Below are 26,490 nucleotides of genomic sequence, written 5' to 3'. Positions count from 1 at the left end.
GGCTGGTGACAAAGAGGGTAATCTGAGCAAAATCCCTAAAGGAAAAAGAAAAAGTATATTTTATATTTCTATCAGATAATCATTTCATAGCAGACATTTGGTTGATTTGTAGCTGATTTGCATACAGGCTATTGTCACAAATGTGGGAATTGCTTTATTCCCTTTTGCATGCCTAATTAACATGGTCAGATGTTTTTTCTTCTCGGCAAAGGTACTGGTAATTGGTGCTGTATTTGTGACTAAGAAGTAGTAGCTTAAAGGAAAATTCTGGCCTCTGCTACAGTTTAACTCCATCCTTAGGTTTCTTTTCTTCCTACAATATGGTTACAGTATTGTGTAGGTACCAAAAACCTGCTTGTACTTTTTAAACTTTCATTTTCTTGCATTGGAATCAAAGGAAGGGGAAAGCCTACCTACTTTTTAAGCTTAACTTCTCTCATACTTTGCAGAGGAATTTGCCACCACATGGATGACGTATCATAGACACAGATAAATCTGTAGTTTACCCTGTCAGGTACTGCTGTCAATCTTAGATGGGCAGTTAATCCTGCTAATACCAGGAACACAGCAGCTGATATAAAAAGACAGAAAGCTGTAGAACTGTTTTCTACTGTATTTATTGAAGAGAGGAGGAGAACTTAGCACTCCACTTTCATAGCAAAACAAAACAATTATATCAGTCAGGGGTTTAAAGGCAGTTGTCACTTCTTCTGATAAATTTACATATTTACATTTACATAAGCAGCAACACAGCATTGAAATGCTAATATTTAAATGTTGGTTATTTATAATAGTTTATATGTTAACATTACTTAAATGTAGTATCAAAGATTTCTGTGACATTTAGAAAAAAGTCAAAAAATATTTTTTCTTGTAAAGTATCAACATATTTACCATTTTCAAAACTCCCCCAAATATAAACACACGGAACAGAACTGCCAAAAGAGAGACAAGTAGCAACCCAACTAGGTGCAATGATAATTTTCATAAAAAAGGTCTTTTACGTATATCTGGCACAAGCAGGTACTCACACTGTTAGACTGCATGAGTATTTTGTAGTCCACAAAGGAAATATCACCATTGATGGCAACAATACTATACACCTGAATTTACTTTAACGTACGTTTACTATGTGCTCTTGTATTAAAACTTAATAAATGGAAATCAGAAGTACTTTACTGTGTTTAAACATGCACACACACACACACACACACACACACACACACACACACACACACACACACACACACACACACGCACGCACACACACACACACACACACACACACACACACACACACACTCAGACATGTGCATTTAAACACAGTATTGCATCTTACATATAGTATTCTACATACCACATATATTTTTTACACTCATACACACACACACACACTCACACACACACACACACACACGCGCGCATGTGTGTGTGTGTGTGTGTGTGTGTGTGTGTGTGTGTGTGTGTGTGTGTTTTTATGTGCAGGCACACACAGTTACACAAAATTTCCATTTTGATTTGATTTTCTTTAAAGGACATGATGTATACACAGGCATATAATCTAGTTCTCTGTTATACACACACACACACACACACACACACACACACACACACGCCCGCGCGCACACAGTCATATGTTTTGTACATGTACCTGAAACACACACACACACACACACACACACATACAGATATACACAAACATATACTGTGGAGCAATGGGGTGCATACAATTCATTATTTATAATAAACTTAATATAGTAGAGTTAAGCATTATTAATATATTATTAATGCATGCATTCTCATAAATGTTGCTTAAAGTTTTACTTATTCATTGTCACACACTGGCTATGTGTTGCACAAGCAGTCTTTGTCAAGGTCTTTATATCAGCATTTTTTCTTTATACTGCTAAGTGCATTTATCATTTGTTATTATCTTTGCCAATGTAGCTTGAGTCATGGTTGAAAAGGGTCCTGGCACCAGTTCATTTTCCTGGTCACCAAAATATAAATAAATAAATATGAAATAGAAAAAAGATGGTGTGAACATGACACAAATAATTAAGGAACTAGTAAAGCACATTTTATTCTGCATCATTCTTGAGAGAGAGAAAAGCTTCCCACTGAAGCCATTGGGAAGTACTAGACAGACTTACTTTGGAGTCCTACTACTTGTCACCTGTAAATGTACAGCAAGGATCATTTACTGCAGTGAGAGCTTTCACACCTCAGCATAAGAGTGTGGAGGAAGGTCTGTCAATTCTTTTAGAACTACAAAAGAATCCCTTTACAAAAGCTTGTTATTTACATATTTTCTTTTGCTGGAAGTAGCTAACAGCTATTTATATCATAGAACAAGCTCTGACAGACACATAAACGAGTCAGGGAAGCATTGCAGTAACTCTGTTACACAAGATGTGTTAGATGACAGTTCTTCACAGTCCTGTCATTCTATCTTAATGGCATGAGAGAACAGCACCACTTCTTTATGTCTAACATGACTCATATAAAGAGGATTTGAAATGTATTCTGGGAAGAAGGAATGAAAGCAAGAAAACAAGATCATATTACCAAGGCAGACCCTATCATCTGCCATTTTGAGGAAAGCACATTAAAATTGTGGAAGAAGCACTGAGAATAATTTTGAGGCATTAAAATAGCAATGAAAACAAAAACACAATGAAAAAAAAATATTTTTTAGTTTTTTTTTTAGTTTAAAGATTTAAGGTGGTGTTTTCCTTTAAACACATATAGTTATTTCCAGCAAGTAAAACAGAATATACATAAATCAATCCAAAGGCTTGTTTTGCTTCAGTTTAATAAACATGCAATATAAAAAGTACTGTCAAATTAAACCAAATAATATTTATGTTTAAAAGAATACATATCTATTAAAGCTAATCATCATCAACATCATTATCATCATCAGCTCCCTTTTTTCCATTTTTTGTACAGGGTATCGTGTTAACTGTCACCAACTTTTTTGATTCAGTGCCACACTCCTGCCTTCTTCAACACTCATGCCTGACTGTCACAGATCTTCTTTCACACAATCCATCCACCTCTTTGCTGGATGTCTTCACTTCCTCTTACCTTCTTCCTGTCTGTCCCAAATCTTTCTTACCAGATTGTCTTCTGCTTTTCTACACATGTGCCCAAACCACCGTAATCTGTTCTCTTTGATCTTTTCTGCAATTGGAGCTACTTTGGCTTTTGCTCTTATGTCCTCAATTCTTCATCTGTCCCACAGTGTGCATCCTACCACCTTTCTCAGGCACTTCATTTCCATCACCTCTAGCTTCTTCAACTGCTCTGCCTTTACTGCCCAAGTTTCTGTTCCATACAGTAGCACTGGTCATACCACTGTCTTGTACACCTTATTTTTCAGCTTCTTTGGCATTCTTCTGTCATAGACTGTACCTGATACTCTATGCCAGTTGGTTGTACCCCCTCTGATTCTAGCTTTGACCTCTTCATTCAGACTACCTTTCTCCTCAACCACCCATCCCAGATACTTGAAGCTGTTTACCTGTTCCACTATCTTCCCTTCTGTTTATATTCTCAGCTTCTTCTGATTTCCCTAGTTTGCTGCCATTACCACCATCTTGTCTGTGCTTAGTTTCATTCCATGTGCCTTCATATTTGCATTCCATTCTCCTATCCTTTGCTGAAGTTATAGCTCAGTGTCTGCCTGTACTGCCACATTGGCTGCATACAGCAGCTTTTTTGATCTGTGCCCCCAACATGTTTACTGATGTAGTCCATCACCAGTATGAACAGCAGTGGGCTCAGAGCTGAACCCTGGTGTACACCCACTCCCACTGAGAACCTCTCTGTGAGGCTGAACACTGTTCATAAAGAGTCACTGGGTCCTTGTACATACACTAATTCTAACAATGTTTCTGAGACTTCAAACCACCACAGTACTGCCCAGATCAGTTTTCTTGGGGCCTTGTCATATGCTTTCTCCAAGTCCAGAAATGCCCAGTTGGACTCTCTCCTCAAGTATCTGTCTTAATGCAAACATCGGGTCAGTTGTGCTGCATCCTGATCTGAATCCAAACTGCTTACCTCCTATTTTACATTCTACTACTCTGCATATCCGTTTATCAATCACCCTCTCCAGAACTTTCATGCAATGTGGTAGGAGTTTGATGCCTCTGCACTGCCCCACAGTTGTGGACGTCCACTTTGTTCTTGTACACTGGCAGGAGTATGCTTATTCTCCAGTCATCTGGGATATGCCTTTCTCTCCACACTGCTATTAGTACCCTCAGGAGCCATTTCTCTCCTATCTCACCCAGCATCTTTATCATATCTGCTGTGACCTCATCTGAGCCTGCTGCTTTTGTGATTTCATCCTCCTTATTAAAGCTAAACTTCTATATAAAACCTTCTAACAACTAGGACTTATTTAAGAGATACAGTTCCAGCACTGATAGCATAACACACTGTTAAAAGAAAGAAAGAAACAAATAAAGAAAACATGGCAGCTTCCAAAGTAAAGAGAAACATGATCCGTGAACAAAGTATTGGCAGTATAAAAAGCATCATAACTTATTGAACACCCTTTCCCTGCTAAGTTATTTCAAAGCAAATGAGAAATGCGTTTTTATAAATTATTATTTTACTGAAATTCTCGTCTAAAGACTTCTGTTGATTTTAATGTAACATTCTAGTATATAAAGTTCTACTGTAATTAACTGCAAAAAATATTTTAGTAATGTGACCTCTCTTTACTATAATATGGAATACCTGAATACCTGAGGGTGAAAAAAACAAACGTTCCAGAACAGAATTTAGTAAATGCTTTATGTGATTTTGTAAGGGCAATGGGAGGTGACTGCCTGATTTGTAAAATCTATGCATGTAAAGGTTGGACAGACCCTAAACAATCTTCTTGGAGTGTTGTTAGCTATGGTGAAGCAAAGGGAAATGATAGAATATCAAGAATACACTGAAACTGGGCATGCTTCCTGGAAAGGTCTGACATTTTACTCACTTCCTTATAAACTCAGGAAAACACTCAACACATTTCAGGATATCTGCTTTACTGCAGAGTGCAAAAATAGAAAACTGGGCAGGAAACTGTCATTTAAAAGCCTGCAGTAACACTGACAGATTATAATATCATTAAAACAGTAAGTAGACTTGAACAGATTGTGATATCAAGATTCTCAATGTTTAATTGCAAGTGATTTTGCAATTTGTAAAAAGCTGCAAACATTTTCTGTCATGATGTAATTATACAAACAATACCGTTTTATATATCAAAGAATTGAGGACAGAATATTAATAATGTTGCAGAACAATGTAGCCATATGATCAAGGGGTTTCCAAGACAACAAGGGACCTGACAGTGAAAGCTGAGAGGCATGTACTCATGGAAAAGTTCTTGAAATTATAAATACTTCATTTGTATAGAGTTGCTCTTATGTCATTACATGACTGTCTGTACATAATGAACATCAACTTCTGCAGGTTTCTTCCAATAACTACATCCTGTGTGTTCAGAAACACGGTGTCCTGAACTAACCTCTACTAACTGTGCCATGAACAGCACCCTTGGCAAAATAAATTACTGCTTTAAATACACTTATTAAATGCTCTTACATACATTATATGCACCAATTAAAATAAGAAAAAAAAAATCAGCATTTCATGCTGGCACTAACTTCATTCAATGTCTGTGACACAATAACTAGAAATTGCAATTACATACAAATAAATATAGGTCTGTGATGCACACAGCATACAGATAAATGAGTGAATTGTCTCTGTCTTTACTTAGTTATTAATTATGTAAGTAAACTAGTCTGTTTTAGTCCATTTTTAGCTACAACCCAGAAGGACACAAGGACACATTAAATATATAAACACAGACAACTTAGTGTTGCCAGTCCACCAGTATGTTTTTTGGGAAGTGTAATGAAATAGGAGTACTGAAGAAAGTTCAGAAAAAAAATCAACAGAAATAATGACTGGAAATCAGAACTCAACCCTGGAGGCATTTGAAAGGGAGCTTCTTTCCTTAAGTCACTGTAAGTAATAGAGTAAAAGTACAGTTGTGTAGTTACTTATCACAAATGTAGATGTCTGACTGTCTTCACTGTTGTAGTAATAATCTTTGGAATTTCCTGACATGAGTACCAGAGACTTGATCCTTTCCCCCTGGGCTGAGGTTAGTGTATTTGAAAGCTTTAAATTCTAAAATATTGGAATCAGACAGTGAACATCACTAGTTCATGATCTGACCTAACCAGGGAAGAAGATACCAGGGGAATAGTTAATATAGAAGCTATTTTTATATACACTTGGAAGGACCAGATCAAGGATATTATGTAATCTGGAGGTTTTGTTAAAAATTGGGCTAGAGAGTTTCTGTTTATTAAATCTAAGAACTTTTGGGAATATCCTACACTGGAAGTCTAGGAACTCCAGTTTACTGAGGGGTAGATAAACACCCTCAGACTGAATATAGCTTACATACCTTACTACTATGACTCTGTATTTCTTCATGAAGACATAACAATCTGAAACATCATCTTATCAATAGTCACTTAATTAAACTGAGTACTCAGATCACTACATCTGCAGTTCAGAAATTATCTGGACTTGGCGGTGGTAGGACTAGAACTAGGGAATTGGATTGCTGCATAGCTAGATGACAGGATATAAAGTGTTGCGTTCAGAGAAACAATGTCAGAACAAATAAGATGACAGAGTACTGTAGAATACTTTAGGGGGCATTTCTGTTTTCTTCAAATGTGCCAGAGGGAGCACAGAACATGGTCAATCATTAACTTGTCTGCAGCTAACACAAAATTTGGTCCAGAGTGGAGAGCAAGAGAAAGGGTTAAGGAAAGATTTAGTGAGGTTTATTAAATGGCAGAAAGGACACAGGTGAGGTTCAGTGCAAATAAATGCTGAGTACTTTGGTTGGACCACAACAACAGTGGTATAAATTATGAACAGGGGGTCAACAGGTAGGATAAAGTATCAACAGGAGGCAACAGGTTAGGATAAAGTATCAACAGGGGGACGACTGGGTAGAAAAAACATCTGAGGGTGTTGATCACATCTAGAAAAGGATCTGAGGGTGTTGATCACATCTGGATTTAAACATCAAGACCAACATGAGAGCTCAATAGCAGGCAACAGACAGAATGCTATGGTACATTCTCAGGGATATAAACTCCACAAAGAAAGAGGTAATAATTCTTCTCTACCAGATCCTGGTAATGCCACACCTTGAGTGATGGGTAAAACATGAGATGGGTCTTGCAAGAAGGAGTACAACAGCTTGATGGAAATGAATTAGGGTAAAGCCACCAAACAGGATGTCCCAAAATGGAGGGAAAATGATAAAACCAGACACTAAAGGAGCTTGAAGTCTTCTCACCAGAAGACATAAAAATATGATATGATATGATATGATATGATATGATATGATATGATATGATATGATATGACTGCAAAAGATCATGCCAAGTAGATGTGAAAAGATCATCCTCAACCAAGGACAGGTTTGGGAGAAGAAGGGGATGTCGACAGCAGGCAGTAGAATTTAAGGTGTAACTGCACATGTGTAAGCGAAAGCACATCTTCGTGGAGAAGTTTTTGGACTCAAGAAATAGACTGCCAGAATGGGTGTTAAAGACAGAATCCAGGGAGACATTCAAGACAACAACTAACAGGTGAAGGAAGGCTAAGGGTCAAGACAAGGATGCAGAGGAAGGAGGATGTTAAATGAAAGGGTAGGCCCAATGGCTTATTGTCGTCTCCTGCCGCTGTGAGCTGGCTTACTCTTGTCTTTACTCCAACACTTACTTATTTATATGTTGTTTGCAACTTATTTAATTTTGTTTCCTAACTTTTTTCTTTATTTTCCTTCCCCCAGGGCAGGGCATGTCTATATGCGGCATAGTCAGCCTTATGACATGAAGCTGTGTTAGGGAAGTAGGCGTGCACACCAGAAGCCATCAGAAATTATGAACACTAAATACTACAAGTCATCAGAAGCAGAAGGAAAAGGCCAGCCTGATGATGCAGATGCAGACACACAGAATTTGCTGGGGCTGATTGCAGATGAGTTTGGGAAAGGAATTGTGTTGTTGGCAGTGCTAAAAGCCAGTTCTCTTATCCCGTGGAGGGGACGTGAAAAAAATCCAGTGCTTGTGTGACTGCTGGTGAAGACCAGGAGCCTCGCAAGACATCTCCAGTTAACACAAAGGGACAGCAATGACATCCTGGCATTGATGCACTGCACTAACCATCTCCAATAGTTAGGGAATTTGACCAGCTGCTGCAAAAATCATGTCTCCCAGGTTCGACACTCCTTACTCTCCATCAAATCCCTCTCTCCCCAAACCTAACAATGAATACCATTGAGATCAACTTTCCAAGGAGTCAGGGGTCCACATCTGGGATACCTGACAAGGATAAACTTGGGGATTCATTAACATTCAAGAGTAGCAGCTGAGGAGAACTGTCTGAAGCTGTACAGACTCAGGATGGGGTCAGAATGAGTTAATAAAAAGAAACAGAAGCAAACTATATGCTACGAAGAACAGATTGCATGTGAAGGATAATCCATGCTTCTTGTCGTGTGTTCTACTCATCTTGAACATATTTTATTTGGAATAAGGAGAATCAGTTACTAACCAGATGGAGTCCTTCTTCGTTCCTTGCCTGGGGACAGCAGACTTATATTCTTAGCTTGTTTGCTGTACCTTCTTGATCTGCCAGAAATCTTGTAACGTATGAAATGAAAGTTCAGTTAGATCAGGTTCCAAGGCACTTCATAAATCTAGCACTGAGGTTTTTTGTAAAACAATTTTTCTACACATAGAAAATGAATGTGATACTAATTTACTAAAAAAACATAATTTAATGAAAATAAATGAAAAAAAAAAAAATTTATATATATATATATATATGTTTGATTTGTTCCTGTGAGCTTTACTTAGTAAAGAAAAACAATGTTGTTCCAGGCTTGAATTTCCGTCTGGAATAAGAATCATTAATTTCCATCTGGAATAAGAATCAATTTCCATCTGGAATAATGGTCAAATGCTAAACAAATTGTGTGCGCTTCTGTTGTGGTTGCTTCACAAAAAAATAAAGTATTTTATAATGCCAGTGATGTATTCTAGTTCACTTCTTTAAAATAATTTCATGCCATGACTAATGACAGGGCAATTTCAGTGTTTAGTTGAGCTGCCTTCATTTACTTCTGAAAATACTTATTTAGTAAGCAAGTTACGGGTACACATTTTCATGTTTAAGGATAGTAACTGCAGAATATACAGTCTGATTAAAATTTAATTCAAGTATTTATGTCATAATTTTCAGTAACGTGAGGCTATCTGACCATGTATTCTTCACTCAGTTTACTTAATTCTAACTCCCCACAACGGGTCTACACTCTTCATCGATACCTAGTATGTATACCGCATCATCGTCTAGTGAAAGGACTGTATCACATCAGTCAGTGAAGAAGAAGTACAGGAAAGGTTTAAGTAGGAAATGGTGAGCTGGCATTACAAAAATCACTAAAAGGATCATATAAAATCACTTTCTGTCAATCCAGACAGTTGTTTTACTGTCTACATTATTGTTTGAGTCACCAGGAATGTAGTAATGCTGTACTGTACACATTATATGCTAATTTAATTAATTGTAGATTGTCTTCTTACCTGTGCTTAATTGAATTTGACATTTTAATAAGTGTCCTCTGTCCACATTACACTGTATATTTAATTATCTGCAACAAGGAATGAGCTAGTACAGTTAGCAACATGTCTACTCGTCTTTTAAAAATATTTATGAGCTGTGCTTAATGATTAATAAGAATGTCACTGCATCACATTTTGCAGTCCTTATCTCTCTCACATTGTCCTGTTTGTATTCCAATCAATGCTGACCATTGGTTCTGTGCAATTTGATCACGTGTTATTAGTGTGTGAAGGATTCACAGAAGGAATCTGACACCGCTGCAAACTTGTTTGGATTCAAGCTACTAAAATCCCAGAGAATGATGCCAGTATATGCCTGCTGCCACAAGCTGATGATTCGCTCATACTTAATCTGAGTCACAGTACATTCCTGTAGAACTGGCATAACAGAAATCGGAGAAGCAGCAAGCCATCTTCAACAGTGAGATCAATAAGACAGTGGATTCACTAAAAGTGCAGCCTGCATTCATCTTTTTTAACAATTTTTGTTCAGTCCAGTATTACATAAATTGGTCATGTCCTGCCTTTCCTTAAATTTCCATATTCCTCCTGAACACTATTCTGCATGAAATTCCATTTATTTCTATGTAATTTGCTCATTCCCTTTTCTAAAGATCTTTCCATTTGTTTTATTTCCTTTACAATATTCCATATTTCAGTTACAATTTGTTTCAGTTTCAATTTCTATTTTCTAGTAATTGCTTTTCTGGCAGCTAACCAGCATTAAACTTTGTAAGGCCTTACTATGTCTTGACAATTCAGTTTGAAATTTTAATCTATTAACATGAATTTGCTTGCTAAACCTGTAGACAAAGGACAGGAATGTGGTCATGCTTGGATTTTTTTAATAAGAAAAAAGTTTTGAACTATTAAATGTGCTTTCTGATTATGCTAGGCTTCATGAGAACATATTGTGCAGGGCCCAGTCTTCCCTAAAGGATGTTTTACAGGAAGCTGCAGAGGCTGCACTCCTTATGGACTGTGATATTTCTAAACTGTGTGTCAAAAATCCCATGGTCCCTTGCTCTACTGTCACCCCAACCTCCATAAGAAGGTATAGTGTACTCCAGGAAGCCCTACTGTCTCCCAGGCTGGGGACCTTTGGAAAGGGTGGACACTATATTTAATTTATGTCTTTAGCCTTTAATGACCTCTCTCTCCCATCTTACTTTAGAGATAGCAGATATTTGATTTACTGAAAAATGTTTGCTAGCAGGATGGTTTATTTTTTCTTACCATTGATGTTACCAGTTTACATACTGCAATCAATCATTTTTGGAGACTAGAGTCTGTTCAACTGTGATAATTTGAATGTTAAGTGTTTTCTTTTGAAGTTATTTGAATTTGCTTTGAACCATTTTTTTCTATTTTAATGAGGATTTGTTTCTACAGGTGAAGGATATAGGTTCATAGGTAGGTACTAGGCTATTGGCCCTAGGGCCTATATAAGCCTAGCCAGAAAGGTACCCCGGCTTTTGCTACCCAAGAAAATTATTTTCCTGTGCTCCTGTAGAGCAGAGCCACAGAGGTGATCCTTGGGGTGAATTTCCTATCTCCCATCCAATCATCAAGATTTTTCTTGAAGAGTGCTATTGAGGAGCTTTGTTTGATATAGATAGGTAGTTTTTTCCAGATAATGGGAAGTCTTTGGGACAGGAATCTATCCCTTCAGCATGTTCTGTTTATTGTAGTAACAATGTTTAGGTCCCTAGAGCATGTAGCTCAGAGAGATTGGAATTTCTTTAAGTGGAGCATGTCCAACAGCTCTGGGTTTGACATAGCTTTGTATGTTAAGCAGAAATCGCCTCTGAGTAGGCGATATGCGATGGAGTAAAGCTGGAGTTTTTTTGAGATGGTCTGCGTAGGGCATCTCTTTGAGGCTGGTAATCCTCTTTGTGAGGTATTTCTGCTGCCTTTCCAGTTGTTGTAGATGTCTTGTGAGGTACATACCAAAAGGGGCATTGTACTCTATAATAGGTCTAATGAGTGACGAGTAGAGGGGAACAATGACCTCTTTTTTCCTGGATGAGAAACCTTTTGTGATGAGGTGTGCCACGTAGAAGGATTTACATTTTTTCACTTCTGTGAATCCTTTTATCAGCCTTCTGGAAGACTCATTTATTCCCAACAATGACTTTTTAGTAGCTGTGTCATAGCCAGTGCCCTAAAACTGTGTTTGAACAATGTTATGAGACTCTGGTTTAACAGATATGGTATCAAGTTTACTAATAAACAGCAAAGCACATGCACTGAGTATTTGGAATTTATTACAAATCAGGCATAACTATTGTTTCGACTTTATATAATAAACCCACACCGGGAAATATCTTCTTTGTGGCTTCCCTCTTCCCCTTATCTTTTCCTCTATATGGTGAATTTTTGAGGGCATGGGGGATTTGTGAAGATTATGGTGATTTTCAGCAAGCAACAGTGGGCATGATGTTTGTTATCCATAAGTCATAATACTGACTGCTTACAAAATGCTTTATAGAGTATTATTAGTAAGTGATATAGTAGATTAAGGTGACATTTTTCTTTCAACAAATAGGAGTAAGGGGAGAAGTTAATGACAATATGCATTTTGTGACCAGGTTTGCATCATTTATTAAGGCGTTAGTAGGATATTGAAACAGCATTGGCATATCTTGCTCAGAGACTCACAAATGAAAGATCATTTGAAGACATGACCTAAAATATCTTCTGTAACTCTCCTTCCCTAAGGACTGGATGCTTCATTTGGGATTGGTCTCCAGCCAGTCCAGTGACTATTAAAATGCAAAGTATAAGGGTTGCCCAGTTTGTCCGTACTGGGGGGACATAATTCAGCATGATGTCAATAGCCAGAATGTTTACAATCTGGCCATATGGAACTGTTATCAGGTATAGTATATATGTCCTAAGGTGTTCATGTCTTAAATTTTTTGCTGGGTAAACTTCGAGGCAGGTTAGACTCAGAATCTTGGAGCATATTAGAGATATAATGAACCATTCTGAGACAACCCTTGTTGCTCAATATTTTAGACACAATAATAATTTTGACTTGAGGAATTCAAGATTTTTCCTCTTATATAGGCCTCCAGATTCACATTTGTTTTTAAATAATCAACAGATATTGTTACATGTTGAAGCACATTTTTTTCATTACATGTTTTGTTTTCAAATGTAATATATAACAAATTGAATTTGAAATATTTATTGTAGCATTTCTTTCAAGTATGTCGCTTTACGGTTTTTGGATTCATGATGGGTTTGAATATGTCTCTTTTTCATTTGTCAGTGTTTTTGAGTATTCCTTAAATGATACAGTTATTCATGTTTGTACTTAGAAACCCAGAAGGCAGTTATACTGGAGGGCTAGTTTCTTTTCACATGAGTAAATAAAGTTGAGTTTTAATGCAACTCTGTGAACAGCACTCTTTGGGGCTTTAAAGGTTTTATGAATGTTACTGAAGTCCAAACCACAAATACACAAACCAGACCAAAAAACTTGATAAACCATGCTAGCCAGGGAACATAGCCACACTGCAGAACTTTACTGAATGAGCACTTTCATTATTTGAGGAATAACTTCTTCAGATAAAACGACAGTATTGTCTGAAGAAGTTATTCCTCAAATAATGAAAGCGCTTGTCCAATAAAGTTCTGCAGTGTGACTGTACTCCCTGGCTAGCATGGTTTATTAATGTTATTGAAGTGTTTTCAGTTAGAAGTGTTTCACATACCTAGAGGACAGTCTGTTTTTATAGATTCTGATAGTATGGAACTTCACATCAGACAAAGCAGAACAAATTGTAAATTTATTAATGAAGGGCAGAATTAAATGAGTCAAGTTTACCTCTTTCATTTCTGCCATTCATTAATGTGCTATTATGATCTAACCATATTTTGAAGGATGTTATGGACATAATGTGCTCTTTTGCAAATTATACTCAAATGTAACTATTATATATTTCATCCTCCCTAGCAGTCATTCCCTACAATAAACCTACTCCACACTTTAACAATGTTGAACTTTTCCTTACTCTACTACAAATCAATAATCACAAACACATTTGTCTAGCATCCCTTTATATACCCACAGGAGATAATATCTCCACACTTGAACATATCCTTTCTTGGATTTCTAGTAACATTAGCAACGAAACCATAATCCTGGGAGATGTAAACATCAACTGGGCCTGCATTCAATCTCCAACAAACTCCTTAAATATTAACCTATACAATTTCTCTCAACTAATCAATTCAGTAACTCGCCCTGCTAAAAACCTCTCCAGTGGAAGTATACTGGATTGGATCCTTGTCTCCCATCCTCACTATTTCTCCGACAGTGGCACCCTTCCAGACTCCCTTAGTGATCATTCACCCATTTTCACCAACCGACTTCCCACTGTCCTTCAACAAACCCACAACTATATAACCATCCGTGACCAGAAAAATTTCAACCCAACTACCTTCGTAAACTCCTTACAAGCAATTAATTGGAACTGTCTAAAAACCCTTCCACTAGACTTGGCAGTGTCACACTTTAATACAACTTTCTTGAAATTACTTGACTCTCAAGCTCCCCTAAGGACAAAGAGAATAAAGACAAAATCAGCCCCCTGGCTCTCTAAACATACTCTTGCTATTATGAGACAGAGATAAAGTCTGGGCACGCTACCAGAAACTTAGGACAAGTCTGCTCCTTAATGAATATAAAATGCTTCGAAATAAAATAAAGAAACTCATCACCTCTGATCGACGAAACTATTTTTCTACACTCCAAAACCAAAATAAAAACAACCCTCAGAAATTCTGGAAAGGGATCTCCAGTCTCCTTCATCCTAGTACACCAGATACTCCCACCCCAGACTCAAATGCCTCTGAACTAGATCTGGCCACCCAATTTAACTCATTTTTTATTGACTCAATTGCAAAACTGACCTCTTCATTCTCCAATTCCACTATGCTCACTAACACCCCCTCACCCCCCCACTCACACTCTATCCTTCTCCACTTCTACTTCCTGTTTCCCATCCTCTAACTCCTCTACCTCTTCTACTACCCAACCTTTATCCCAAGCACCTCCACCCTCCAACTCTCCCTTCCCCAACTCCACTCTCCTCTCATTCAATCCCATGCCTACATCTTCTATAAAGAAACTCCTTCTGAAATTGAAACCATGTACCAACGCCCCTGACAATATACCTTCCTACTTTCTTAGTATAGCTGCTGATACACTTGCATATCCCATCAGCATCTTAATTAACCATTCCCTAAAAGAATGCACAGTTTCCCAAATCTGAAAACAGGCATACATTATTCCTCTCCACAAAGGGGGCAACAATAACAACGTCACTAACTTTCGTCCCATAGCCATCCTGTCCCCCATTTCCAAAATCCTAGAAAAATGTGTCCAACTTCAACTCCTTCCTCATCTCCTAGAAAATCACCTTATAACTCCCACACAGCACGGCTTTAGACCTAACCACAGCACAATGACAGCCCTCCTCTCCTTCCTTGAAACAGTAAATAGAGCTCGTGATTCTGGCCTAATTGTCTCTACCTTATTACTAGACCTCTCCAAAGCCTTCGATACCATCTCACATAGCCTGCTCATAACTAAACTCTCAGAACTTAACCTTTCTTCCTCTTCCTTGCAATGGTTCTCTAGTTACCTATCCCACCGGAATCAAGCAGTAAAATGGAAAAAAAACTACCTCCTCATTCCTTAGTACCCCCACAGGTGTTCCACAAGGCTCCATTCTAGGTCCTGTTCTCTTCAACATATTTATAAATGACTTCCATAAATCAATCCCATTCTCAAACATCATCCAATATGCAGATGATTCAACTATCATTTCCTCAGCCACCTCTATCTCTACACTTTAAAAACTAACTCAAGATGCCTTCTCTACAACAGAGCAATGGATGTTAAAAAAATCACCTTGCTCTTAACGCCTCCAAGACCAAGCTAATGATTTTTACTCCTTCTAAAGCTACTCATCTCAATATGAATACTTTTTCAATCACTAGCCAAAATAACTCTCCCCTAGAATTGGTGTCAGAGACCAAGCTACTTGCGGTACAAATTGACAACCAACTTAAATTTACCTCTCACCTACAAAAAAATATCAAAAAAAACCACCAAAAACTTGGTATGCTTTATAGACAAAATGCCTACCTTACCTCTGCTACTAAAATAACTCTCACTTCATCCTTCCTTATCCCCTCCCTTCTCTATGGTGCCCCACTCCTAACTAATCTTCAATCCTCTCTCAAAAAACAACTTTCCTCTTGCTACAACAAAATTGCAAAATTCGCCACCAGCCACAAGTCTGCCACCCACCACTGTTTTTCCCTCCAGAAACTAAAATGTCTAGAACTTCCCAATCAACTAACTTACACTCAACTAACTCTAGCCCACAAGCTTATTCTCAACCCCTCCCTCTGTCCTTCCCTTTCTTCTGCTTTTAATATGCATCTACCCAATAGAGTATTAAGATCAAACAATCAAAACCTACTCAAAGTCCATAAACCTACACATCCCCCAGGCAAAAACCTTCTATCCTTCAACCTAGCTCACCTCTGGAACTCCCTTCCTTCACTCATCCGCACCACCTCTAATCACTCTGCTTTCAAAAAATCTCTTTATACACACCTAGCATCTCAGTGGGAATGCTCCTGCTCCCACCCTACAAAACCTACTCTTCTCCTTCTCTCATCCCTCTGTACTCTGCTTACATCTTAATATACCCAAAAATTCCATAGAATTTATTAGATAAGTCCATAAATTCTCTTTTTCCACCTCTACATCATGTCATTGTACCTCCTCTTCCATTCTAGTAACTAAGTTTTCCTAACTACTCTGTATAAATGGATATTTCTGTGCTAAATAGTTAATACATTTTTCTGCACAATGTATTTAGCTGTATACTTGCTGTACTATTTGATATTGCTTTCTTTTTTACCTGTTGTACCTATTGTTAAACTTTGAATGTATGTATGAATATATGTTTGTAAGTATGTAGAATGTATTTTGGAGCTTTTCTCCCCAGGACTCCATTGAAAATGGGTTCCTTGTGGCCCAACGGACTATCCTGGTAAACCAACTGCAATAAATAAATAAATATAAATAAAATATAGAAATAACATTGATTTTGTTTTGTTACATAGGACTGATGAAATGTGAGACTATAGTTCCTACACAGATGTTTTGATAACTGGATTTCAGGAGTCAGTTGCTAATTCCTTGGCTCTATATAAGCAGCCTAGATATTTATTTACTAGTGTGATGATGTTTCATGTTCAGTTGTGAAATTGTCTCAGCCAAGGCACATTCCCAAGTATTTGGCACAACTGACAATTTTGTGGTTGGAGAGATGTTTGAATATTAGTTACTGTGGTTAGAAACTAGGATCGTTGATTTGTGTGAGTTAGTGAAGGAAAGGGCATTCATTAATTTCAACTGTTGGCATTTAGTACTCGATGAGAATCTAAAGGATTTTCATCGGGTCTCCAATCATAACCTTCTTATTATGTTTTTGAGACATGAATGTCAAGAAAATCAGCTCAAGTGCAAAGCTCATGAAATGAATTTTTGCATTCATGTTTGTTCTCAAAAAGGGTTATGATCAATGAGACTCAATCATAATTGTTTGTACAGCATGGAGCTTTATCTGTTGCATGTTCTGCTAGTTGCAGGAAAAGAAGTGTAGCAGTGCTAAATGCTTTACCAGCTTTCAAACATTTTGAAAACCAGTAAAACATTTTCACCAGTACGAATCAGACAGCAGGGAGCTATGAAGTGTCCCTTTGAAGAACAAACTGGTTTAAAAGTTGTTAAGCGATACTTCATTCTGTCATTCCTTTTGTGTAAAAGGCTGGCAAATCAAAGTATCTAACAGCTTTTAAAGCTGTTCTACCTACTGCTGCTGTTATGCAGAAAGTTCAAAACAAGAACTCGTAATTATATAAGTCTGTGGAAAAAGTGTTTTTTTTTTTTTTTTTGAGAAATCCAAGAACAAAGCAGTGACAAGTCTGATTTTGTCATGTTTTGCATAAATAGAAGTTTGTGATTTCTAATATTGTTGTATTGACACAATTGTTTGACCCAAAGCTTTGCTAACAGTTGTCAAAGGAGTTAAGGCTGGAACTATACTAGTTTTGAGTGGATAACTTTTTTTTCTAAAACATTTTTCAGATAGTGATAAGATGGCGACTTGGTTAGTAAGTGCACAAGGCAGTAGAAGTGCATCTTTTGTATGACGGGGCAGATACGCTTTGCTTAAGGTGGATCAATGTCTGTGATGTTGAAATTAAATACAATAGTGTAGCTAGGCAAAGTCAGTGTACTCAAATGAGTAAATTTTTTTTCTGAGCATCTGTTGTAGACTTTATTACTCAAAGAACACAGAATGTTTACAACTGCCTAATGTTTACAGTACAGACCTCTACAAAACATGCTTATTTGACAGGAATGCACCTTTAAAACAGCTATTCAACTGAAAATAATGTGCCTTTAGTCTGGCTTTGTGGTGCAAAGTGATGGAGCCATTATTGCAACCCAAGTGTGTGGAGATCAATTAGTCCCAGTACTGGAGGAGCCAGGCATTGAGTGAGAGCAGTAAAGGGCCATGGCCTGCTCACCTCTCCCAGAGAGAGGGGAGGCTAGCAGTTACTCATGGATCACATTGTGAAGTGCCATATCTCTGATCAAGATCATGAAAACTACTTCCTTTCTTGAAGGGAGTGGGTGGAGGGGGCTGCTTGCTGTAACATCATTCGCTGAAGTGAGGGGCAACCAGTACAGACAGTCCACTGCACATTCCCTTTGTCTTCTAAAGCTGGACATTCACAGGGAATATAAGGCTATACTGAAATCCCACAAATCATCCTATAATGCCACTCCTAAAGTCAGCCCACACCCTGGTGATGAGAAATGAATGGGCCATTTGGCCTGGATGTGGCTGATGGTTGACAATGGGGGCAAAGGGTATATATACATATATATATATATATATATATATATATATATAAAAATGTGTGTGTGAAAAAAATAAAAAAGTGTCCTTTTCCTGTGTGTATATGGGCAACATTTTGTGAGTTGGGTATGTTTTGTAAATAAGTAAATAATAGGTAAGTGGTGGAGGCAACATTAAGTTTGAGAACAAAACAAATTTCTGACTACAGCCCTGATTAAACTGCAGTGTAACAAAGTGGATTTTGGGCAACTAGTTTTAAAAGTTTTGTAAAGCATATATAATTTACTTGCTTTCTATATGGATTTAAGGATGTGTAAAGTCAAAGTACCTTAGTAACATTTAGAAATTTGATGGTAAAGACAGGGTGAGTGGCACTTGATGTCCGAGAGCTGTTCATACGTTCATTTGTTAATACTAGGTTGTTGATCAAGAGAACTCTTACTAACCTAGCTACAAAGATCCAAATCCTAAGTACCAATCGATATTATTGATTTATAATTAGTTGTTTGAATGTTGTGCTCAATAATTTTCAAACACTAATTCGAGTGTTTTAGAACTTCTACAATGTTGGATGTTTGGCAGATGATAAGGAGATTTTAATTTAACAGTAAATATACATTTATTCAGCTGGCCAACATTATTTTATATCTGTCTGGATTTTTTTTTCTTGAATTACTGATTGGCAGTTATTTCATGTTGTATTGTAATTTTGGCATGCAGTTGATAACATTTGTAACTGCAGGAAGATTTTCCACAGTTTGTTTGTATTTGACAGTTTCTAACTCTTTTAAGATATTTTTTTAAAGAGGGAACAATTTAACATTTTTTTCTAGAAGGAGGCATTGTGTCTGGTATATGAAGCTGTATGGAATTAAGGAATTCATTAACATTATCTACTGATGAAAGTGTGGTTATAGGTGACCAGACAATGTAGTTATTTCACCTTTATGACATTAACTGTCTGGGGATAGCACAGGAAATTGCTATATTGACAATATGACATAAGTAGTTACATGGTATCTAAATTCATCAGATGGTACAAGGGTCAGCTGTCAGAAACCAGTCAGGTGTAGTGTTAATTTTGGTAGTCTTGCTTATTCTTTTGGGGAAAAGAAAGAGGTAGGCTAGAGGATAAAAAAATGACTTGCCCAAACTGAATCCAGTAAAAAGGGTTCTTCAGTTAACAACAACAGCATTTTCCATAGTTTAGTACTAGGGCTGACTACCCTTGTGGACCATTTTAAGCCTAGCCAATTAACTCATGTGGGAAAACAAACCCTGCACCTTGGGTCTGTAAGGTAAATATCTTAACCATTATGCTAACCTCCCTCTGGTTTATATAAGGTAGATTCCCATCCCCCATGTTGGGAGTAATTATGCTGATTACAATAAGTAGGACAATACAGGGGGTAGAGCCTCCTGCTTGGGAGTTGTGCTCCCTACATTTTGCCATCATCTATGTTTTGAATGGTTTGCAGTTTTCACAAATCAAGTTTAGATCTATTAGGTAATACAACTGTATAAGGTTGACATTATATACCAGGGCTGTTGATTACCTAGAAAGAGTAGCCCAAAACCTAAGTTGGAAGAAGCCACTGTAGAGGTTTATCACATGCTGAGGGTGATACGTTGATGATATATACAGACAGTGATTTTGATGTGTTTTGTCTATGTAGCTGGTTACAAATGCAGTGGATGTTTCTCTAGTATTAGATGGGGGCAGTAGGTTATGGCATATACAGATCATAAAAGGGCACCTCTGAATAGCATGGCAATTCCACCTGCTGAGATGGACATAAACTGCAGTTAGATGGGGTAGTTTCTTAGTTTTAGTCATAACTCAGAGGTTGCTGCAATATCTGCTGAGTAGTAGGCTATTCACTTACAGAAATATGATATTTTGTATATAAAGTTTGGTCATTAATGTTTAAGGTTCTGAGAGTGCTCTTATCCTTTCAGGAGACTACATATGGGAGTATAAGAAAGTACAGTTATGTACACTCACCATAAATGTAGATGTTCAAGTGTATTCACTGTTGCAGTCATCACACTTGGGCTATCTGCCTGCAGGTAGCCCTCAGTTGGCTCGAATACCAGAGACTTAGTATTTCTGCATTAGATATTGTCACTTCTTCCATGATGTCAGGTCATCAGGGGTATAAAAACAGGCAGCCAACACCATTACATCATTTTTTCTTGTCCCAAATGTCAGGAGCCCCCAAATAGGGAGCTAGTATATGGTGGGAAAAACACCACCAGTAAAAATTAAATACCAATACCAGTAGGAATAGCTATAGAGAGGAGAGACAGAGAAAACCAGGGGGCTGGAGGGAGGGAAATCAAGACTGCAACAGTGAATACACTCGGACATCTACATTTATGGTAAGTATACACAACTGTGCTATGTTCTTCGTGTTTCACTGTTGCAGTCATCACACTTGGGTTGATTCCCAAAGATGAGGAAGGGTGGAGGCAGTCAAGAAAAGTTAGGGCTGGCTAGTAGGCCTTGCAAGACTGCTGTAGCAAATCCTGCCCTGGATTTGGAAAATATAGGCAGGTGGTAATGCTTGGTGAAGGTGTGTACATAACTCCAGGTAGCAGCTTCCAGTATGTCCCTGGTGGGGACTCCCCTGACAAATGCTGTAGCGGTAGATGTGGTCCTAGTGGAATGTGTTCTGACCCCCTGAGGGGTTGGTTTTCCATGGTGCTTGTAGCAGAAATGGATGCAGTATGCTATCCATTTGGAAATGGTTTGTTTTGAAATGGACTTGCCCTCTGCTCCTGTTGCAAAGCTAACTAGCAGCTGGTCAGATTTTCTGAAAGGCTTAGTCCTGCCAAGGTAGAACCTGCACTGTCTGTGCACATCCAAGGAGTGCAGGATCCTTTTCCCTTTATTTTGAGGATTAGGGAAGAAGGTTGGCAAATGGATGGATTGGCTGACTGCCACACTGGACACCACTTTAGGCATAAAGGAAGGGTTAGTCCTGAGGGAAACCCTGCCAGCATGGAAAATAATGAAGGGTTCCACAGCCATCAGTGCTTGTAACTCAGACACTCTTCTAGCTGAAGTGATGGCAAGAAGCAAGGCTGTTTTCCAAGAGAGGAATTTTAAGTCTGCTGAAGCAGCCAGTTCAAAAGGGGGAAGCGTGAGCTTTTCCAGTACAAAGTTAAGGTCCCAAGCAGGGGTGGGTGTTCTCCTTGGTGGTCTTACATTGTTTGGGAACTGTTTGATGACAGAGTGAGAGAATAGAGATGGCTCAGTATTGTAATGAGTCAAAATGGCAGAAGCATGGATCTTAATGGAGAAGGATAGGCCTCTGTGGAGTAGTTCTGCTAGGTAATCCAGGATTAGGGTAAGGATGGCAGTGCTGTGTCTTTTCCTTTAGACTGAGTCCAAGAACAATACCTTTTCCACTTTTCAGCATAGGATTTCCTAGTACTGGACCTTCTGGCTTCAAGGATGACGTCCAGCACCTGTTTGCTTAGGGTTGCTGGTGGAGTGTTTAGGGTTTGCAATTGTGGATGCAAAATCTGTCCCTCCTGCTGAGAAAGCAGAGTTGGGGTCTGGTGTAGGTGCCAGGGTGGCACCATTGTCAGGTTGTGCAGGAGTGGGTACCAGTGCTGGTGTGTCCAGTCTGGGGCAATCAGAATTGTCCTTGGCCTGTCTTGTTTTATCTTGAGTAATACTCTCGAGAGAAGGGGCAGAGGGGGAAAGGCATAGATTGAGAAGTTTTCCCATTGAAAGGACAGGGCATCTACCTCCCAGGCCCTGCTGTGAGGGTTTCTGGTGCAGAATTTGCTTAACTAGTGGTTGTTGGGGGAGGCAAAGAGATCCACCTCTGGGGTCCCCCATTTCTGGATCAGAAGGTTGAAGGTGCTTGGCTCAAATTTCCACTCGTGTGGGTCTAGGAGATTTCTGCTTAAGTCGTCTGCCAGTGAATTTTGTTTCCCTGGCAAGAATTGAGCTTGTAGTTGAACTTGGTTGTCCAAGGCCGTGTTCCACAGGGCCATAGCTAACCTGCAGAGTGGGTAAGAATGGGTTCCCCCTGTTTGTTGATGTACCACATAACTGTGGTGTTGTCTGTTTTTATCAGCAGTTGTCCTGGTAAGAGTAGGTATCTGAAAGCTGCCAGGGCATTCTGTACAGCTAGCATCACTTTCTATTTGATGTGCAGGAGAATTTTCCTTGGGCTTCAGTGGCCCTGAATACATTTGTCTGCCATGTGGGTCCCCCATGTATAGTCTGATGCATCTGTGGTTAGGGTCTGAGCAGTGTGGGGTTGAGTAAAATGCAGTCACTTGTTGTGGTTGCATGGTTCTGCCCACCAAAGGAACTCTGTTCTTAGACAAGGTATGATAGGAATGACAGTTTCCAGGTCCCGAGAATGTTGGCACCAAAGACTTTTTAAGTACCATTGAAGTTTCCTCATATGCAGTCTTGCATATGAAATTAGCAGAATACATGAGGCCATGAACCCTAGGGCTTGCAGTACTTTTCTTGCAGATAGCTGGGTTCTGTTGGCCATTTGTTTGAAGTAGTCTGTCAGATACACCTGTTTTTCTGAAGTGAGGAATGCCATCTGGGAAGTTGTGTCCAAGCTTGCTCCCAGTACAATCGTTTGGCTGAGTACCAGTTGTGATTTCTTTTCATTGATGGTGTACACCAATGAAATGAGAAGGTTTTTTTACAAATGTCAGGTGCTGAAGCAGCAACTCCTGACTGTCTGCCTGAATCAGGCAGTCATCCAAGTACAGGTAAATTTGAATATTTCTCTGCCTGCCGTATGCAATGGCTGGAGCAAGGCATTTTGTGAATACCCTGGGCGCAGTAGATAAGCCAAAGGGAAGTGCAGAGAACTGATAATGCATAGACCCTGCCCTGAAACATAGACATTTCCTGCATGACTCCCTTATGCAGATGTGCAGATAGGGTTCTTTTAAGTCTAGGGTGACTAACCAGGTATCCTTGGCTAACATAGAGAGAAGCTGTTGCAGGGTAAGCATCTTGAATCTTGGTACCACCAGGAAGGTATTGAGAATTGAAAGATCCAGAATCGGTTGCCAAGAGCCCTCTTTCCTGGGTACCAGGAATAGTCTGGAGTGATATACCTGTTGCTCAGGCTGCTGCAGAGAGATTGACCTACTGCCAGCTGTGATATTGAGAAAAGATAAGTGTTTATTCTCATTTTTTGTCTGCATTTTGATTTAATACCTCTGTAATCTGTACAACTGTACTTATTATTTTTCTTGTGTGTTATAGCTGTATATCTTAGTGTTGACCTCAGTTGTAGTGAAAACCTTTGTCTGGGGGTCTTGTCTGTTTTCTTAGTGGCAGTAAGTTTTCGGAACTAGTTTCATCCGGCCAAAGTATTCCTGCATCTGTATTGTTTGGTTTCTGTCCTGTGTTTTAAATGAGATATACCTGTTGCTCAGGCTGCTGCAGAGAGATTGACCTACTGCCAGCTATGATATTGAGAAAAGATAAGTGTTTATTCTCATTTTTGTCTGCATTTTGATTTAATATCTCTGTAATCTGTACCACTGTACTTATTCTTCTTCTTGTTTGTCCCCACCCACCTTCCCTGTTCTTGTTTTGGTGTTAGTGTTGGTGACTCTGGAATTGCCCGCCCCTCCTGTAAGTCTGTATTTGAACACTCCTCCTGAGTCCATCTCATTTGCTCACTTAACCGAATACAGTGAGATAATATTCTGAGTCTAGTTTTCACTCTACATAATACAGAGAGAAGATTTGAGAAGGCCAACCCACTTAGGTCCTTTCTTCCTCTCTCCTTGCACTTTACTTAAAAAAAAAAAAAAAAAATTCATCTGCTTTTACTGTATTTGTGTTTTCTCCTACTTTATTTTGATTTTGCCTCTTCTTAAAAGTACTCAATTTTATTTATTCTGCTGCACTTATTGCTGCTTGGTAGTAGCCTGATTAAACTGTAACTGTTATTCTAAGTCTTTTGGTTTAAGCACTTGGGCTTCATACCAGTTGTTTTACATTAAGAAGGTTTGTGGTCTGCACTGTTGTGGCAGGACAGATAGCTCACATCCTTCTAAGCTGGTAATTGCTGATTGAAAGCTCAGCGTAAGCTATTCTAAAAGTGTATTAGTTCTGGTTTAAGCACTTGGGCTTCAGGCCAGTTATTCTACATTAAGTAGGTTTGTGGTTTGCACTCTTGTGGGAGGAGAGGCTGGATTCTGCCCTTCTGAGCTGGGAATTTCTGGTCACAGGCTTACTGTGCCTGCTTATTCGAACTGTTTCTTTCTGAAATTGGTGTACCTTGTTGCTGTAGCATAGAAACAGATTCAGGCCTGCTGAATCTAGCTTTGTTTGTATAACTTGAGCACTGATCCAAAAGTACAGTTTTGTACCTACCATAAATGTAGATGTTCGAGGATTCCATTGCTGCAGTCCTGACTATTGGGTATAGTCCGCGTCCCAGTCGGCCCGAATACCAGAGTATAAGGCTGACGTCGGTCAGGGCGCATTAGACTGACGTCAGTACGTCAGGGTACTAATGCGCATGACCGACGTCATATCCTCAGTCTTTTCTTGCCCCAGATGTCAGAAGACCCAAAAAGACAAGTCCCAAAACAACCTGCACCAAAAACCTGTATAATATATACAACAATATATACATATATATATATATAAAAAGATAAGCATGTAAACTCACCTACACAACCACCCCTAAACACAGAGGGGAAGGAGGGAGGGTAAATTGGACTGCAGCAATGGAATCCTCGAACATCTACATTTATGGTAGGTACAAAACTGTACTATGTTCTTCGTCTTCCATTGCTGCAGTCCTGACTATTGGGTAGAATCCCAAAGCAGAGGTAAGGGAGGCTGGCAAATTATAAAGTAGTAGGAGCTGACAACATGCCTTGTAAAACAGCTGTGGCAAAACCAGCCCTAGTCTTAGAGTATATAGGAAGGTGATAATGCCTAGAGAAAGTATGCACTGAACTCCAAGTAGCTGCTTCCAGAATATCCTTAGTTGCCACCCCCCTTAGAAATGCTGTTGAAGTGGCAGTAGCCCTAGTGGAATGAGGCCTGATCCCAGCTGGAATCTCCTTACCATGACGGGAATAACAAAATGCAATGCAAAAGCCAATCCACCTAGAAATAGTTTGTTTTGACACAGGCTTGCCCTGTGAACTCAAAGCAAAAGAAACAAGTAACTGCTGAGACTGCCTAAAATTCTTAGTCCTGCTCAAATAATAACGCAATTGCCTGTGTACATCTAAAGTGTGCAAAATCTTTTCCCCTTTATTTTGAGGATCTGCAAAAAACGTAGGCAAATGAATAGTTTGGTTTAAAGCCACACTAGAAACCACCTTAGGCATAAAGGAAGGATTAGTACGTAATGATACCCTGTCCTTATGGAAAATCAAAAAGGGCTCTACTGCCATAAGGGCCTGCAACTCAGACACCCTTCTTGCAGAAGTAATAGCCAACAGAAAAGCCGTCTTCCATGACAAATATTTCAATTCAGCAGTAGCTGCAGGCTCAAAAGGTTGTAGAGTAAGTTTTTCCAACACAAAATTGAGATCCCAAGCAGGAGTAGGAGCTCTATTGGGGGTCTTATATTCTTTGCCCCTCTAAGAAACTGCTTGAACAAAGGATGCGAAAACAAAGGTGGGTCACAATCATAGTGAGCTGAAATTGCTGCAGCATGAATCTTTATGGAAGAGAAGGACAAACCTTTGTCCAATAATTCAGTAAGATATTGAAGAGCCACACTCAAATTAGGCTCTGAAATCTCCAAATTCTTTGCTGTACT

At 38.8% G+C, this 26,490-nt stretch overlaps 1 protein-coding gene across 3 annotated transcripts in view; it reads right to left on the bottom strand.

Annotated features, from left to right (window-relative positions):
* EVA1B (eva-1 homolog B) overlaps positions 1 to 26,490 on the bottom strand; it is an 897,639-nt gene that overhangs the window by 247,315 nt on the left and 623,834 nt on the right. Inside the window, exon 1 of one of the 3 annotated variants that reach the window (XM_044060130.1) lies at positions 8,662 to 8,752. The exons of the other annotated variants lie outside the window; for them this stretch is intronic. The gene's annotated coding sequence lies outside the window, so the exon portion shown is untranslated. Of the gene's footprint in view, positions 1 to 8,661; positions 8,753 to 26,490 lie in introns of those variants that run through there. 3 annotated transcript variants of the gene reach the window in all.

Source organism: Protopterus annectens, chromosome 1.part2 (assembly GCF_019279795.1).
Source record: "Protopterus annectens isolate FY-2018-M chromosome 1.part2, PAN1.0, whole genome shotgun sequence".
NCBI classification, from domain to species: Eukaryota; Metazoa; Chordata; order Ceratodontiformes; family Protopteridae; genus Protopterus; species Protopterus annectens.
This window is presented reverse-complemented; position numbering and strand designations above follow the sequence as displayed.